Source organism: Grus americana, chromosome 2, assembly GCF_028858705.1.
Source record: "Grus americana isolate bGruAme1 chromosome 2, bGruAme1.mat, whole genome shotgun sequence".
NCBI lineage: Eukaryota > Metazoa > Chordata > Aves > Gruiformes > Gruidae > Grus > Grus americana.
The window spans coordinates 126,787,411-126,806,005 of record NC_072853.1 but is presented as its reverse complement, the minus strand read 5'-3'; the positions used below and the strand labels follow the sequence as shown (position 1 = coordinate 126,806,005).

The following is an 18,595-nucleotide window of genomic DNA, read 5'->3' as shown; positions in this document are numbered from 1 at the left end:
GCGGATGCAGTTCTAGTGCATGTCCTGGTTCATGCACACCTCGAAGACTGGCTGTGAGAAGTTTATAAATCAGCAGGAGAGCTATGGAAAGGAAAATGATTATATTAAAAAAAAATAAATCATTTTACTCTGTCTCTAGTAGCAGTATGTCCGTGAATTGGTGGTACCAATACACGTGATGATAGTGATCTGTACGTTCTTTAGTGGCATGATACTCTCAGTCTTATAAACCCGATGGCATCTCAAAAAATGTATGTGAAGCACTAAAGGATAGGACTGGAGAAATTCTAGAGGACCACAGGTAAGAGTCACGTAACCTTGCCCACTGGCTTTTCAATCGCTGGGGAGCTATTTGCTCCAAGGAGGGGATAGCAAAACTAGTATGTGTAAGGCGCGCATGGATAAAAGTAGAGTGATTTCCATGATGGAAGAGGAATGATCTGGGAATAGAGACGAGAAAATCTGTAGACTTTGATGCCAGTACATTTCTGTATTTGGCTTGAGGAAAACTAGTACAGAATTTGACACATTCTTTTAAGTTGATTGGAAATTTGTCCCCCTCCTTATTTTGAGAGCAGTTCTGAACTGGCCCATAATTGTCAAAGTGAAAAAAGGAAATCCTGTCGTCTCTGCTATTTATGGCTTAAAGCACTTTTTCAATTAAATTATCATTAGGGTTACATCATGAAAGGTATCAACATAATCCGTTTAAGTATATCTTATAAGGCTCTTTAGTACCAAGAAAAATCTCCTGTCTTTCAGGTACCAAAGTTACAGGAATTAATCAATCATGGACTCCAGGGGAAAATTCAGCCTTGATGTGACTCGGTAGTAGGCATTCATTTATATCATGCCTCGGCGTGTATCTTTGTCTGCGCTAGCATTTTATATTTATATTATCATAGGACTTCTGTGCAGCTCTTGCATCAAGCTATTAGAGCTAGCACAATAACTACTCTGTACATCAGTGTTCCCTGCTATTTTGGTTTCTATTTGATGTCATGTTTTTACTTTACCTGGGGAGTATTTCTGCCTGGAGGAAACAATTGAGAAAAGAGGCATATTTGAAAAGCCAGGAATCAAAGGAGTGATAAAAAATACTTTTGAGCACAGTGAATAATTAGGAATTAACTCACTGTGTCATAGATGAAGAGTATTTATTGCGTGTTATTGAAAGCTTTCTCTGAGATAATACTAGTTTTCCTGAGACCTTTGTGGGACAGTCAGCGTATCTTGTCTGGTAGCCTCAAGTACGTATGGTTTTATTTTCAGAACGATGCAGTGTAGTGAGAGCTATAATTGTCTCCATGTTATAGCTGGGGAACTGCGGCATAGAGAGGCTTATGTTTAAAGAACATTGCCGTTCACGTTGTGTTTGGAAGGCATTCCCGCCTGCGTGGAGCTTCTCACCAGGAGAGAAGTTGGGAGCTTCATGAGCTTCATCTCAAAATGGAGGTTTCCAGCCTTGTGAAGGAACAGACTATCTCTTTTTCTTTTTCCTTCTTTTTTCCTTTCTTTTTCTTTTCTTCCCCCCCACCCCCAGTCGATAAGGTAGCACTCCCCGTGTGAGGGAAGCATTGCCAAGCACAGTCTGGTGGCACAGGACAGTTTTCCAGCAGCTGACCCAGAATTTCCCAGTGGGGTTGGGGTGGGTTCTGTTGCCATTTTCATTCTGTGCTGTTCCAGCCAGCATAAACATGTCTAACTTACAGGGATTTGAACATGTGAATAGGAGGCAATTTCAGAGTATTGCTATTTATGTATTTGTTCCTGCTGCGTAAGGTTATCCATCACAAGCAAAGAGGTTTTTGATAGACCTTATCTTCATGTACAGTGTAAGTACGGTACGTTTTGGTTCTTCCTGTATCATTTTTCAGGGAGGCAAACTGCAAACGAAAGCCAAAACAAATCAAAACCTCTATGATTTCCTGATGCAAAATAACATTTCCAGTTTTAGAGAACAAATGTTTAATCAGTGTGCATCATGCAATCATGGAAGAGGAAAGCTAGCATTTTTATCTTAGAAAATATGAATTGCTGGTTGTGACCTACAGCTAGGACAATGCTGCTAGTCCTACAGGGGGAAAAAAACCCAACAACAAATTTTCAGTAACTGGAGCACAGCACCTCCGCACTGTGCGAGAGCGGGTTTTGCCTTAAAACAAGCTGTATTTTGAGTAATGCTGGTAAGTGTTTAAAGCCGCTAATTTGAAACTTTAGAAATTTAAGTTTAAAGTCTGCCAAACGATGTCATGCAGACTGTCTTTTAGAAGTAGGAGGTATTCTTTAATGTTATCAAGAATCTACATCCCCAGTGAGGCCAGAGTTGCTGTTATGGCATGATCCATCTTCAGAAGGATCCACAGCTCCCTCTTTTAGCATTCGCCTGATCTCTCGGCATCTCTTCCTTCACTGCCCCAAACTCCGTAGCGCTTTCTGTCCATCCATCCAAGAGTTTCTCAGCGGTGTCTCTTGAATTTGTTTTTTCCTCATTCTGTTATATAGAGGATGTCAAACCCTCTTGGTTTCCGTATTTACCTGGAGAAATACTAAGCGAGGGCATTTGTGTAAGCAGGAGTCCGTCGGTGCCGGTCAGCATCCTCAGCGCTGCATGCATGGAGCTCTGCCGTTGCTCCCGTCGAAGCTGCTGATGGAGACGAGCAGGATGCCGTCAGCATTTGGGGTGCTCCTTGTTCAAAATTCAGCTGTGTATTTATCTCTCAGAAACACCCTGGTCTTTTGTGAAATCATGTAAGCTTAATTTCGAGTCTATTGCTGATCGTTCCCTCTTTTTGATGTGAGCTAGTCTCTTGAGATGGCTGGCGTCCTGGAGTGAAGAGATGGAAGTGAGAGATCTGCTAAATCTGCTGTTGCTTAGAGTCTCTGCCTTTGATACTGTCTCCAGAGACTGCACTGATCTCTTCTTTTCAGTCAACAGTCTACATCCTTGCTGGGTTTTTGATGGGAGATTCCTTTAAGGCATTTTGTACTGACAAGGTTATTTTTTCTGTGCACATGCGGTAGAATTTCGCAGAAACCTTCAAAGAAAGGTTTTGTTTTCTTTCACATTGAACCAAGTTCACAGCTGCTTAGGTTCCTTGTAAAATTACCAAGAAGTAAGTTCTATGAGTGGCTTAATTAACAGTAAGTTAAGATGAAAGATGCCTGTTGTTTTTCTCTTACAGTTACACCATTTTTTTCATGGATATCTGTGTATGTTGAAAAGTAACAGCTAGTAGAGCTGCCTGTTTTTTGCTGAACACAACCCCTAGTGAGCACTGGCATTAGCTATTTGATTCGTATATTAAAAGAACCACCAGTGTGTTGCACAGAATTGCTGTCGTTGCAGACTTCTGCCTTTGCTTATGGATGAGGTCATGGGTGTTGAAAACTCCAATAAAGCTTTTTTTTTTTTTCCCCCAGCAATTTTAAAATTGTACTTTGCAAGCCTGGGAAAATGCTGTTGTTGGGGGTTTTTTCCTCCTTTTTGCCAGAAAGGTTTTCTTTCTCTGAAAAGACAAGAAAAACCGAAGATGTGACAATTTTTTATTTGCTGTTTTTCAGCTAGTATCCTAGTGAGAAAGGCTTGCAGCATCCTGGTCCACGTGTAGGTAATTTTGCTTGTCTTCTAAGGAAAATCTCAATGGTTTTGCCTGAACTAAACCTCTGGTTCGTGGCTTTGTTGAAAAAAAAATATCTGGGGTTTGGTTTGAGAACCAGCGGAGGTGACAGCTCTGAAGAACAACTTTGTTGATTTTTCTCTTGTAAAATATTCTATTAGAGATTTAGGAAAAAAAAAAAAAGTATGCTGAAGAGGTTAATCTTTTTTGTGCTCAATTTCCTTATTTTGAGAGTTGTTGTCCATGCTGTACATACATGTACCACATGGGCAGGCGGGGCTGCTGGTACAGCTGTAGGCACAGAGGGGAAGCACGTAGCCCAGCGTTATGTTTGCTCTGTGCTAATGAACTGTGTTTCAGCGTCTGCAGCTATGGGTAACTCCATGACAAAGCTAGGTTTCCACAGGGAAGACGCTGAGAAGTTTGAGTGGGAGCAAGAACTACGATAGGCTGCAGCGATATAGCCACTCCATCCTTGTTACAGGAATTATCTCTGAAGTGTGGTGCACAGATTTCCAGTTGCTGTAGTTATTAAGTATTCAAAACAGAGGATTAGGGATATCATGGAAGTGCAGACAGATTGTCCTAATGATTGTATGGCTGTCAGGAGCATGCCAATATGATCCAGAGAGAAATTGCAGTCTAGGCTATTTAGATCTGTGATACGATCTTATTCCAGTGCTGTTATAAAGACTTGTGTTAATTGAGCAAATCTCTTTTGAAGTTGTTTGATTTCCCCTGCTACGTGTAAGACCCAATAATGACTATTCTAATGTGCTAATTAAATTTATTTATTGATCTACCTTTTATTTAGAGAAGACAATCCAAACAAGAAGCTGCAGCATGTATTGCGGAGGCATGTGGCAAAGCATGCCTACGGTTTGGTACGTCAACGGTAGTGGAGGAGGGACTCTGCCTGGGGTTCAGTATTTCAGAATAGCTTAGAGTAGTAATACAGACGAGTACATTAATCTCCTTAACTATTCAGAAATGAAAGATCGGGTACAATAGCTTATTATTTATTGCTGTTCCAACATGTCTGTTCCAAAAGATTCGCCATTAAAATTAAAATATGGACGCTGTAACGTCTAGTTTAAGAGAGTCTGTGGCTTTTGCTGTTCGGTGCTGGAACGTTTTTCACTGTCGATTCCAGCAGGTTTCCTGCTGCACCGGTGTCCCCCGCCAATGCGGCGGCAGAGGGTTTACACCAAAACGATGCCCGTGGTTATTTAGGAGGACCCAAGGGTAGGGCTCAGCAGCAGGCAGTTGGGTAAGGCGCAGCGTGGTGTCCATGAGCCACTGACAGCCGAAAAAGGCAGCAAGCATGGTTTGCTCTTGCTGTACAGTAGCTCCGCTGAAACAAACAGGAGCAGTTGTTTCGGTGCATAAATAAATTCCTACGTTTCCCATTTCTTCTTTTTTTTTTTTCAATAAACAACTGACATTTGTTTTTACGGTCTTGCAGAGGGATTCCTGAGCCCACTGCTTTGTGCAGCAGTGAAACCAGAATTAGGTGTGTAGGCATTTTAATAGCTACCCATGCCTCCAGAAGGCTTTTGTGCATAATAAACTTTTACTAGGAAGGGGACAATAACAACTATTCATTGTGTGGCATAACTTCATTTTCATGTTTATTACAGATTTAGCCCTAATCTTTCATTACGTACTTAAGCAAAATTATCCTCAAGGTTCTTGGAAACAAATCAAGAAACTAAAGGTAGACCCTGTAATAGATGTCTCTGCCCACGCTATGCTGTAACGTAACTCTATCGATTGATTTATTTCAGTGCACGTGAATGTGCCAAATCCTATCAAGCCACACTGCTTGAAATACCGTATGAACACACAGCCCCTGCTTTTAGAGTTCAACATTTAATTGGAGGAGACGGACAAACAGGAAGAGCGGAGGTAATGGAGAAGGGAAGCGTGGGGATTAGGTTTCCCTGCCCAGGGTAACGTGTGGAATTTGTAGCAGAGCTGGAAACTAAACCCAGGCATCCCGAGCTCTGCTCTGGGGCCGTCAACCCCACGCAGGACTTGGCATCACCATATATCTCAGGTGGGACAGGACCCCAGGAGAGCTCCGGTTGGGCACCCTGTTGGCAGCAGGACCAGCTCCAAGACTAGCCCCGGTTGGTCCCAGCTTTTCCCAGGAGGCAGGTTTGCATGGCTGGTGCCTGGTGACCTGCCGAAAACCTCTTCCCCTGGGTTCTGCTGCCTCTTCTTGCCACCTCTCCCTTCTCTAATCCTGCAAAGGAGGGGTGATGAAACGTATCAGTTGTTCATAGGCTGCTAGCAGTGGCTGGCCAAAATCAGACCTGCAGTCTGGTGGCCAAAAATACCTTCACCAGGTGTTTGGAAAACAAAGCGAACAGTGGATTTGAAAGAGCTCTCTTGTTTTCCAGGGAAGACTGTTCCCAATTTCCTTTTGGAGTTAACGGTTGGAGGATGGATGCTTTTTTTTCCCCCTGCCAGGCCACTGTTATCTTACGTTTCTTCTGAAGTACCATTTCTTTACCAAATTTACAAAAACTTGGTCAGTATTGTGTAACGTGCTGTTCACCTGTTGGTGGTTATGTTATGCTGGCATTAAGCAGACTAGGTATTAATATAATTGGTATTATACCTAGCTCTGGCTTTTTATATATATCTCTGCCCTTTTATTCCAAATGGTTTTGAAATTAAATTTATCTTTAATTACAACACATGTATAAATCCAGGATTAAGGGTGAAGAGTTTCATTGTTCTCTTGGCTCTTTTTTTTTTTTTTAAATGGGATTTGTGGGTAGTCAGCACTGTTCAGGATTTTGTCTCTAATGTTTCCCTTCTTTCGGTATATAATAACTTGTCTATCAGGTAAAGAGCTTTAAAATTATTATTTTTAAATTTTTTTAGCTGTCTGTTGAAGGTATGCGCCCAGAGGGTTTGGGTGATGCGGAGGTTGCGTGTCATCCCTGCTCTCTGTGCCGTGAGGTTTTTCTCAGCCAGGAGAAAAGCTGGCACTTAACCCTCAGACCGTGAGTCCTCTTGGCATTCGGGCAAACGTTCATCTAACACGAGTCGTGCCTCCCCGCCAGCCGCACGCTGCCAGAGTAGCACATTTATTGTCAGTCAGCACAGCAGAATTAAAAAAAAAAAAAAAAAAAAAAAATCACTTAGCCAAAGCAGCAAAGGTAACAAGGTGGCATGCAGCCTGGCCTTGTATTTGTTTCACCTGTGAAACTTTGCCATTTAAATTTAGCTGTGAATATTCTGGCAAGGATATTGGAAAAAACCGAGAGCAGCTGATAACCTCTCCATTACCTGAAATCAAATATTTCACCTCTCTGTCACACTCTGGCTCCAGGAAGGGGAGGTGATGGTCCCTGAGCCTCTCCGAGCTGTGAGCAGTGGGAGCACTGCGACGGCTGGCTCAGCCCGTGGGATCAATGGGAGGCTTTCCGGGACTTATGGGGGCTTGGGCTAGGTCGGTACAGCTGCGTTTGGGTTAGGTGTGGTGCAAGACCCTGCATGCAAGATGGGTTTGACCCAAGGTCTTGTTTCCATGCGAATTTGTGTCTCCAGACCTTTGGCCTGAGACAAGGCGAGACCAGTGCTGGCTCAGGGTGTCCCAGCTGTACAGAAACAGAATGGATCAGAGGCGCGGGGTTTTGTCTTTGCCCCAGACCCAAGCAATCAGACTCCCCCCTGCTCCTTGTCTTTTCCTTCATCACCTGTTGCTGCTGCTGCATTCCCCAGAAACGCTGTCCCCTCCCTCCTGCCTTGCCCTACCACAGCGGAGATCTCCCTGGTCCCACCCCAGGCCATTGCATGGCCGAGGAGAGCAGAGAGGGATGCTGCGTGCTCCTCAATTCCCCAGCGCGCTTGCTCCTCACCTCCTCCTTCAGCATCGTTGGCGGGAGCAGAAAGCCACACAAGCTTGGGCCTCGCTCAGCTGTTCAGCTGCACGTGCTGCTCGGACACGGCATCTCGCCGGTGCACCCAGCGTGTTCCGCTGCATCCGGGGCTGGAGTAAGGAGAGAGGTCTGTGGGTGTGAGTCGCATCCATATTTTTGCAGTGTTTGCTTCATTTTTTCCCTTGTCCCCTGTGAGCTCCAGTGAAAAATCTGTAGTGAGATAGCTGTTGTTAAGCATCTGCTTCCTCTGCAAAATAGTAAACAAACAGCTTAATCCAAGAATGGGCACAGATGGAGTTGGCCAACAAGAAAATCGCCACCACAGCTAAGGCTGTGCGAGCCAGGTCTTTCTCAAATGAATGAACGGGAATCTCCTCGAAATCTGGGTCTCCTGTGTGTGCCAGTGTTTGTTTCCTTTCTGATTAGGAACGCATTGAATAAATCAGATAGCTCTATGTTTAATGTTTTTGCTGCCAGCCTGCCATTTGTTGACACAGCTTTGGCATGATGAGCAGCTGCAGGTCAAATTGGTTGCCGGGCTCCCCGAAGTCTGCAGCTGCTAAAAATAAACATTTTGTGCAGGTGGAGGCTTTGGCTGGGCTTGTGGTTTGGCTTAACTTGCAAAGTTTGGGATTTTTTCTGAGGTATGTAAATCACATTAGAAATATTTGGCAAGGCAAGTCAGTGCCTGAACATAAAGGAATTCAACCTGAGGAGCTGGAGCAGCTCCGATGCGTCTTTTGGCACGACATCGGCCGCCTGAACTCGACAGTGTCTTCCATATTGCTGAGTTTTCCAAGGTTTCAGTCACCCTGATGAAGTGTTGGCTCCTTTTAAGAAATGTTTTGTTGGGGTTGTACTTGGTTGGTCTCGTTGATTGATTGGTGATCAGTCTGTTGGGATATCTACCCTGTACTCGTGGCCCTGGCGTTGGAGTGCCTGGCCATTGCAATGGTATCAATACCAGAAGAGCCACTTGACACAGCAAACATTTCGGTGAAACATAGCAGCTGGAGGCAGAAATTGGAGGTGGAAGGACCATCCAGGTCATCTCGCAGGAGCAGGAGGTTCAGGGAAAAATGGCACTGCAGGTCAGAAGAGAATCCAAGTCAAGCCAAGAGGAGAGAACAGACGAGGCCCACACCACTGAGCTCTACCTATATTTTAGATACCAGTGGTGCAACCCTTGTAGAATAAGCACTCAAGTTCCCTGTGCTGGAAAGAAAAAGGTGCTTTTGAAAGTTTGCAAATGGAATTGCCATTAGGCAGCTAACATTTAAGCAAGAGTTAAAGGATAATACTGATGTGTAATATTCCCATACAAGAGAGTCCATCTAAATGAGGTGGATTGGATCTCACTTGCTGTTATCTGATGGGGAGATGATCCATGAGCTTGTGGAGACCAGAAACAGAAAGATGAAAAATGGTTTGCCTTGTTCCCACTGCTCTCCACCGCTGAGCCAAAACCTCCTCATCCAGAGACACCTTTGCATATTGCAGTCCCGTGTCCCTCGGGAGTTGGTCGGGGCCTCTGTGCTTATACTGCACTTTCATATATTTCAGAGGGCGTCGGGGCAGGTTCACATCATTTCATTAGAAGTGTGCTGGGTCAACATCCAAGATAAGCCTCTCGCTTACAGCGATGGCAGCCAGCGTAGATAAGGGGTGATTGAAAAAGTTCCTGAGATTTCATATACTTTTAAATAAATAAATAGAGGCATTACAGAAACTTTAGTATCCTCCCAGCACTGGGAATCCAACATATTCAATTACAATTGAACAAACCAAACAAACCCCCCCCCCCCCCATTTTATCTTGTCACTATAAAATGAAATTAAGAAGCCATTCACCTTTAAAAAGCAGGCTTAAAGAAACTGGCTTCTAAGAACATGTCTTTCATTAATTTGTATTGGTGAAATAGGACGTTCAGTGTGAGATTTAATAGCTGGTTAAGAAGAAGGAAAAAAATCATTGTTATAAATACTTACTATTTTATTTCCTTCTGTTATGGCTTTGTTCAGGGAGCTTTCTCTCCTTGCTACCTGACTGCACACTGAATTTCATTGTTCAGTAATCCGGTCCAGCTGTTCCAGCTGTTAAATATTCAGGCAAATACTGGGTGTTTTTCTTAACAACTCATTTGTATTTAGTTACCTTCTTCCAGTGCAGATTAGCTACTGACTAACCAGGAGTTGGAATAAGAGCTTGTAATTTTAGATGCTTCCATATGTATTTGGCTTAACACATTATTTTTCCTCAAAGATTGTACTCCTAGGTATTTTATATGAATATTTTTCTAAAGTCTTAACTTCTAGATACTTCTTAGATTTTAATACTCATCTGTACTTTCAGCTAGTATCTAATTGACACCACTTGCTTTCTGTTTCTCTATTGTTTGAACAGACTTTACCAGAATAGTACAGCTTATTAATTTAGGGAAATGTCGAAATACTGATGGATTTAAATTTTGTATAGGAAATCATGTGAATAGTGTGTTTAAAGCCTGAGGATTGAAATTGTTTGGCTTTTTTGAAGGTATGTTATGTGTTCTCCTGAAGTTGTAGATTTAGTGTTTGGTTTTTCTGTTTGATTTATCTCTCTCATTAGTAGTACAAAATACTTTATTGAGCAATTCTGATTTTTTCTTTAACAGTTTCAAAGAGAGGTACTTTTCTACAGCACAATTATAGGAGGACTGTACTGTTGTGTGGTGTCTTCTTTCCATGGCTATTTCGGTGTCTTTGAGTGGTAGCATTTCTTTGGCTAGCATCAGGAGTTGCTTCACTTCAAGCCAAACCAGGCAGCCCGGGGAGCCGTATGGGACTGTGCGGCGAGAATGCTTTTCAGTAAATCCTGAGTCTAAAAACCCTGACCGGGTTTTAACTGCATTGTATTTGCTACTGTGTTGTCCAGCACATATATCTATATGTGCAAACTGGTCATTCGCATGCCATAGTGGCATTAAGATGACTGCAAATTGCAAAGGGTAGATTTGCTGAAAATTTCAGTTTTGGGTCACGTTTAGAGAATACTTTCACTTGGAGACAAGAAAAAAAGCTTGTTTTTTCTGATCTAGGAAAATGATTTTCTTCTGCAAATTAATATTGAATGTTAGGAGGGAAGGCTACACCTCTCAAGAAGGAGGTATTTTTCACAGATTTACAGGAGGGTTAGTAGGAGAGGCACCAAAACTTGCCATTTTCTTCCGCATTCCCCATTACTTCGTGATTGCAGTAGTAACCTGGCATGTCATAGGTCTAGGTTTAAATCAGAGATTTTTAGCAGATGTTTTCTGGCAGAGTACTCTAGACATAAGGTATTTTCATTTGTGATTAACTCCTACCAAAGTGGTATTAAACTTTTAAATGTTCATCGGCTAAAAAGCATAGGAATTGGTACAGAGCCTAAGAAGTCTGTGCTTATTGACACAGAGATGAGATATTTGACTTACCCACGTAAATTAAAAGACAATCTTTTTTTTTTTCTCTAGATTTCCTGTTGGTTTACACCTGGCTACTAAAAGTAGTTCTTGCAGAGGGCCTTTCCTACAATGATCTTCGTGTATGTTTGTCTTTGTAGGTGAACTACACTGTTTGAGATGAAACTTTAATATCTGGATGTAACTGTGCCTTTTGATGTTCTCTCTAATACTGTGCATTCAGAAAGATCTGTGTCTGTAGTGACTGCAGAAGGCATGTCCCCACTGAGAAAAGGCAACAGGGCTCTACTACCCAAGAACATCTATTTTAATAGGGTACGGGGCAGCAAAGTCCTACAGCAATACAACGGAAATACATATCAGCTCCAACGATGTGGTGCACGAGGAGAGTGCTTTGACTCCAGCCTTTGAGAGGTTGGCGTCCTCATTCTCCTTACGGTCTCCGAGAGCGGGAGATCAGACTTTGTACCACCGCCCTACATCTCCTCCTCTTCATCCTCCTGTCCTTGTTGCCACCGCCAGCTATTTTTACACGGCAGACGTGTCACGAGGGGGAATCCTGCGCCTTTTGCCCAGCACACCTTATGGCTGGTGACGTGGAAGTTGGCTCAATAAAAGAATTGCTTCTCGTTTTCTTCCACAGTAGTTGGGGTTTAGGGAGGAAAGGGTCTAATGAGAGTTGTCTGGTTTTTGGAGGCTGTTTTGAGTCAGAGATCACGCAAAATATCCATCAGTGAGATTTACGTTACTTGTATAGCAAGGCTATAGAATTATCATCAGTCTTGAGCCTTGTCTCGCATCAATAGAGAGAGGAGGAAAACATTTACTTGGTACAGGTCCTAGTGTAATTACCTAAATAATAGACTTCATACAGCCAGAAGAAAGAAAGAACAAATGCTTTCTGCACTGCCTGTGACAGGGTAGTGTGGGAAACATATTGCAATATGAAAGTGTAAGAAGGGCTGTGCCAGCTCAGACTGAGGGTCCGTCTGGCCCAGCAATCTGTCTTCCACCCTGACCTCAAGCAGACACCTAAGAAAGAACAGGAAAAAGAGGAATAGGTTTGTCTGTGATCCGAATTTAAGTCCTGGAAAATTACCGCTGACGTTAAACATCAGGGAGGATTTCAGATGCTCAGAGAAGTCCCTCTTGGGACTAGAAGGGATGGGGTGCAGGGCAGGTGTCTTCCCTGCATTCACTCTCCTCAGTACCTTTCTAAAGTGGTTCGCTCAAATAGTTGCAATAGGAATTTTTTTTTTTTTTTTAAACCAGAAGTCCCCATTGATGCTTAGCAAAATGTTTTCGCAGCACTGTTGACAGTCATGCTGGAAACACTAATGTGAACTGCTCCCTGCTTTCAGAAGCCATTTTATTCACCGCACTGATTAAATTTGCTTGGAGCAGGTTTAATTAAGGTGGTGTTGAAAACCGTCACTTGAGCCAGGGACTTGTATATGCTGGGATGTCTCCATGCTAATAGCAATAGCGGAATTAAAATGAGAGGGCTTCGTCTGGTTTCTTATTTGGCTCACTTGTTGAGGGAGGATTACAAGGGCCTCAATATTTATGGGCCAATTTGTATTATTGGTGCCGACCCTGGCAGATTTCAAAGCGTTTTGATTTACTTCGTAACAGGCATGGCTTACTCATTTAAAGTAGGTATATAAATGGAGGGGAAGACCACTGGATAAATGGAACAACAATGAAAAAAAGGATTGCTTGGTAGCTTTTGTGTCTTAATAGAAGAGAAAATATTAGAAAAGTTTCCAGTGCAGATGAGCCATTTCCAGATGTGAATAAATATTTCTGCATTCCAGAGAAGTAGAGCTGTGGGTTGACCCGTGGCTCTGTGGACGGGCTGAATCAGCACCACAGATCCCCAAAGCTTGTGCGTTCCGAGTAACGTCCAACCCAATGATATTACTGCGTAAGCTTCTACCTTCCCTTTTGCCCAGTTTCATCTTTATGAATTACCTGAAAAATAGAATAACTTAAAAAACCAAAATATTTTTTTTCGGGGTAGAGTCTGGAAGGCCATTTCTATCTGTGCTGTTAAATCCATTAAGGTTGTTAGAGCTGCAGCAGCTGGAAAGCGGAATATAGCCTTGTGTGTGCTCTCAAATGGCAAAGGCGTTTGGAAATTTAGACATTTGATTTCCTCAGTGCTTGAAGGTGTCAGCCAGTCATGTATTTTTAAGTCAGGTGTGCATACGCAGGCACAATGGATTGCTGTGGGCAGAAAGTGCATCTCCGTATGGGGGCTTGGAGGTAAAAACGGGAATGGGCTGCAGGTCACGCTCCGGATCTTTTTGATCTGTTTGCATGCTGTATGTAAAAGAGGGGGAGGAGAAGTATAGCTGGCAGATGACAGGGTGGCTGAGGGATCCCGTCCCCCAGCCTGGTTCCCTGTCCCTGCTGGTTGCAGCGGCTGGTGCTGCAGGGCCCCTCCTGTCAGCCCATCCAGGTCCCTCACCCCGGGAGAACAGCCCCTGGTTTCGCTGGCTGGATGAGTGGAGTCAGCCCACAAAGATGTCCCGGCTGCATCAGGCCAGCACATAGCACGCAGGACCACGTATAGTGAGGCGAAGGTCTGGAGGGTGGAAAAATGAGAAGAGCATCTCACCTTGTTCCCCAAACTGCACCCACAAAGTACTTCTTTTACAAAATGCATGGCATGTTCAGAGTAAGCAATTTCCTTGTGCAAGTGGTTTGATAGGAAGATTGCATGTACTCTGTGTGACCACGGGTGACAAACCTGGGCTCAGGTGTGATTTTCCTGTGGAACCATACCTGCTATACAAGCGGTTGTTGGACAGACCTTGCTGAAGGTTATAGTGTGTATATGCAGTTGCTAATTCAATAACGCAGGAAGTACGTGCTCGGCTTTGAACAGTTAGTGCTGAACTGGTGTCAAAACACAGAACGGCAGAAGAATGCCAAGTTACTGGCCAGTTACCATGCAAACAAAAACATGTTATGAAATATAAAGCCAACATCTCATTGGAACAGAGGCAGGTTGTGTTAGCAGCATTACTGGAAATCTGGAGATGTATATATAATTTCTTTGTTCGTGACTGTATTGCATGGAAACAACTTGGAATCATAAGCATCACAAAAGCAACCGTGAAAAGTTGACAATCCCAGTGCAAAAGCTTTGGTACCCAAACAAGTGAGGATGCAAACAGCTAAGTCAGAAATAAAAAACTGTAGCTCTTGACCTTACAAGACAACTTTAGCTAATGTTAGAAGTAAGTGCTCTCTTGTGGGCTGAGTGTCAGGCCTGAAAAGTAGGAGTCCTGTTCCATTTTTAACGGGCTTTTTGTAGGATCTGAAGTCATCCAGCCTGGAATACAGATTATTCTTTCTCTATATACCTCGCTTTCCTTTAAGTTAAAATGGAGATTTCACTTCTTAGATGTTCTGCTTGAGGCTAATGTAATCATTCTGTTTGAAATCAACCAACCAAATGCAAAATGGAACTGCAAAACGATACCATATTCTGTGTTACCAGCCCATTATCTGACGCAAGTTGAATTCTGCCAGGAACAATAGATCTATACTTGATCATCTCTGTTTTGCCACCAATAAAAACATTTTATTCTGAAAAGGCAGAGAGATCTAGTCGCTCTGAAGAGGTTCTGCCTCTCCAACAAGCTGAGTTTCCTTCTGCATGAAACCTTGTCGTCTCCCTTCTACCTCTTTTCTTTCTAATGCCCCGCTCTCCCTGTCATTGCAAGGAAATGACCCTCCGTCTCATGCAGCTCACATTTTTGAATTCACTGCCTGACTGATTAGCCAAGGACACGCTCAGCCAAAGTGTACTGGTCGTGAAGATCTCTTGCCAGACAGCTTGCTCAAAAACACTTCAGAAGAAAGAGGAGAGGGGGAAGAAACCCACTTGCCAGTTTAAGGACAAAGCTTGTTTACTATTAAAACTTCTACAGTCAGCAAAAGCAATACTGACTGCAAAGCTGAATTTGCATTTATAGTACAAATATGAAAAATGAACTCTACCACGAGCATGTCCTTAAAGAGATTATAAATCCACTCTCTTGACTGGTATGCAGTGCGGTGTTTTGATTGTTATATCTAGATATGTTGCACTTGAAAGTACGGCGTATGGCGTACTTGGAAAGACGCCGATATAAAGATTTTGCACACAAAGTAATTTTACAGTGGAAAACTCTGTAATGAGAGCAACCCCGCTAGTACCCAAATGCTGTGTTGTTTTATTGGATATCTGTAAAGTTTGGCATGTGGTGGGTTAATAATTAGATACTCTTTGTGTATAGTTCAAGTGAAGGCCACCAGCTATGACTTCACTTTGGCTGGGGTTTCCCTGTAATCCATTTAGCAAATTAAAGAGATTACTTTGATTGGTGCCATTATCTCCTATTCTCTTGCGGTTGAACCACTTAACCTGTGCTTAATTGAAAGAGATAGAGAGGGTACAGTAACAAATACAATCAAATGAAAGGGGCAATAGGATCTGTAGGCCAAACAAATGATCAGCACTAGGCTAACAATAGCAGATTAGAGGTGAGATCAATTAATTAGAAGCTATTGTAGGCGTTGGGTGGCTGCCAAGCTTTCTAATAGCCTAAGCCATCATGCCGTTCTGTTTAGGAGGATTTTAATGACTGGGAGTTGATGTGGTTATTTCAATAATTACCTATTTTAATAATTACTTCATTAGAATATAAAATGTATTATTCTGCAGCCTCTGTGGGAAAGACAGTTTTATTAAGAGTGCACCTGGATCCAGGGGAGCGTACGTACCGGCACGGGTTGTGCCCTGCCACCTCCCTGGGCCGGAGCTGCCGACCACCTTGGGGACCTCCAGCCTGGCACCAAGAGGCATGGGCTGCGTGCCTGGGTGTATTTTCAGACGTGCTGCCCGCTGGCCTTTGGCTGAAGCGGGCTTTGAGTAACAACAGGTTGTGAGTTTTTGTTGCTTGCGGTGCCACGGGGGTGCCCAGGTGTGTTCCCGTCCCTGCTCGGCACCCGAACCTCTGGGTCATGGTGCTGGGTGGCCCTGGTGAGCCCAGTGTGCACCCGCTCCCGCGTCGGCCAGAGTAGACGTAGTGGCTGGTCGGAGCCAGCAAGGCAGTGGGCAGAAACATCATCCGTCCGTTGGGAGATGTTTCCTTGGCTGGGGCAGGAGCATTAGGTGCATCCAGTTGGAAAGCCTGGTCTAACCTTCATCCCGCCTGCTGGGATAACCTAGCTGCATGCACCATGTGTGTGCAAGTGATCAAAGTTGTCAAAGAGCTAGCATTGATATCCTTGAATATTATGATTTATTAGTACTTGTCACGCGTACTGGAATAGAGCAGTTGGTATGTAGAGTGCTTTTCATTTGTAGTAGCAAATCATTTTTTAAATGAACTTTCTAGGAGTCATTGAATTTATTTTCCAAGGCACTTAAGGCTGTAAGTTTGAAAAGTTTTCGAGGCGCAAGGAAAGTACTGTAAAATCTTCAAGACAGACTTGACTGCTATATGCCATTTAAGTACATATATGCGATAAATGTAGTGGCAGGTAGATTTACACATTGTCATTTGTGGTACTAAATTTATTTTTTTGGCGACATGCTGCAGAATGCAAATGTTGCCTCTGGAGGTGTGGAATCTTCCAGGGCAGTAACATTCCGATGTGCAGAGCAGAATTTGCCTAAAAGTTAACATTTAAAACACTCAGCTTTACACCAAACCTATTTTGTTCCACTTTGAGGGGGGGAAGGGTTTGGAAAGGGAGAACATTTTCCCAAGCCATTGAAGTGACTTAGGAGCAAAATTTCAAAAGACTTTTTTGCCTCCTGTTTCAAGCTGGCATAAATGATGGTTTTATCTGAATGGGAGTTATGTCGAGAAACTTAAATAAACGTGCAATTTTATTGGAGCTTTAATTCTTGTTGTTGATGTTTCTGCAAAATAGTAAACTGAGTTCTTGTTTTGCCTGTGTGCATGAATAGGGTTTGCTGTGAACTGGGATGTCAGATTCCTGGGGGATTAGCATGCGAGGAAAACCTCTAATAGAATAATGGCAAACGCTGCTCTGAATTTGGCCAACGTTGAGTGGCAGATGTATGCAGAGATAAAGAAGAGTGCGTAGTCTCCAGGAAATATCAATTCTGGTCATCTCATTACCCTGTAATAATGAAGAAAATTAGAGTGAGTGGTGTTTTGGTAGTGCTTGGCAAAGCCGCACATTTGGGTTTGTGAGTAAGCACTCAAACGTCTGGGTGTTTTCCAAACTATACAACCCTTCTGGAACGCTGCGTCATTAATCTCCAGATGTGCGAGAGGATATCATGGAAATAGTCATCCTGTGCCATTTTCCATCTCTGATCTTGATCAGAAACATGTAAAATGCACATGCTTATGATAAAGCAAAATAGTTATTTAGTGTAGCTGAATTTATTATAACCTCAGGACAGATCAGTTTTATCCAAAGAGTGGGTGAAGTCACTCTGTTTAATCCCAACTGTGCTTGCTTCATCCTTTTAAGGGAGGAACCTTGTCAGTAAAGAACTTGGTTTCACTGGAAGGCTTTGGTTCAGCAGAGATGCAAGAATGGCTGACTCGATGCACAAAACAGACATACTGAAGTTACGCTATTGAAAGGAATAAGCAATCAAACCCATTCTTAAATCTTTGTGGTACTGAAGTTTTCTTCTACATTTGGCACTGGCCATACTAATTTTTGCAGTACAAGACCGCTCAGGTTTTAATACAGATATTTTTCATAACTAACATCTATGTTTCTAAGCTAATGTGTCTGAAAAAACACATGCTGTATGAAGTATTAATTTTCTAAACCTCTTAACTTGGATGAGGCGATTTCTTTTAAATGAGTAGTAGGCTGAACTGGCATCAGAGCTAAATATCCTCTTACTCCGAGGGATACTAACCCCTCAGGGCATGATTCAGGTCATTAGCGGGTCAGTTAAGGAAAGCATATACTATTGCTGCCTCCATCCGTCCTGGCCTGAAGATAAACATAAGACTCCAGTTTCCATTGTTACCAGACCAGGAACCTTCACAGGCCGTAACAGCAGCTTAACAATTGTAAAAATACGTTTGTGAGTTTAACAGCCTAGAGGTTTTATCAGTGATGGAAAACGTAATGCTTTTGGTGGGTTTACAAAGGAATGCATAAATCGAAACCCTTTGTGCACCATCAGAATTTTATATGCAAATATCTACTTACATACTTTGAGACGTGTATGTATGAAGAGCAAATAACGCACAGTGGACTGGTATGTTTAAGATTTATCAGCGTGCATTTAAGATGGCTACAGTCTAAGGTTACTCACTAAAAGGACAAGTAATCTGGCCATACCAACTGTATGCCAATAAACTGGTTATACAACACTATCCCGTATTCATTTATATGCCATATGGGTTATAGGAAAGCTATTTAAGAATATTTTGGAGGGTTTTAAGTTTTATTGTAACTTTTTTTTTCATGATCCTCCTCCTCCAAAGTGAGGAGGTATGCTTATTAAACAGCAAAACACCTTTAAAAATGACCTAAGAACTTTTCTCCTCCAAGGGTTGATGTTAAAGCTTGCAAGTTTTAACTGGTGGGTGCACTGAGCCCTTGGTGCTGGCTTGTGGAGCTGAAGTCAGTTGTTC

The 18,595-nt window shown here is 42.9% G+C and overlaps 1 protein-coding gene across 4 annotated transcripts in view; it reads left to right on the top strand.

Moving 5' to 3' along the window:
* Positions 1–18,595, top strand: part of RARB (retinoic acid receptor beta) — a 335,268-nt gene that overhangs the window by 164,604 nt on the left and 152,069 nt on the right. The gene's annotated exons all lie outside the window — the stretch shown is intronic.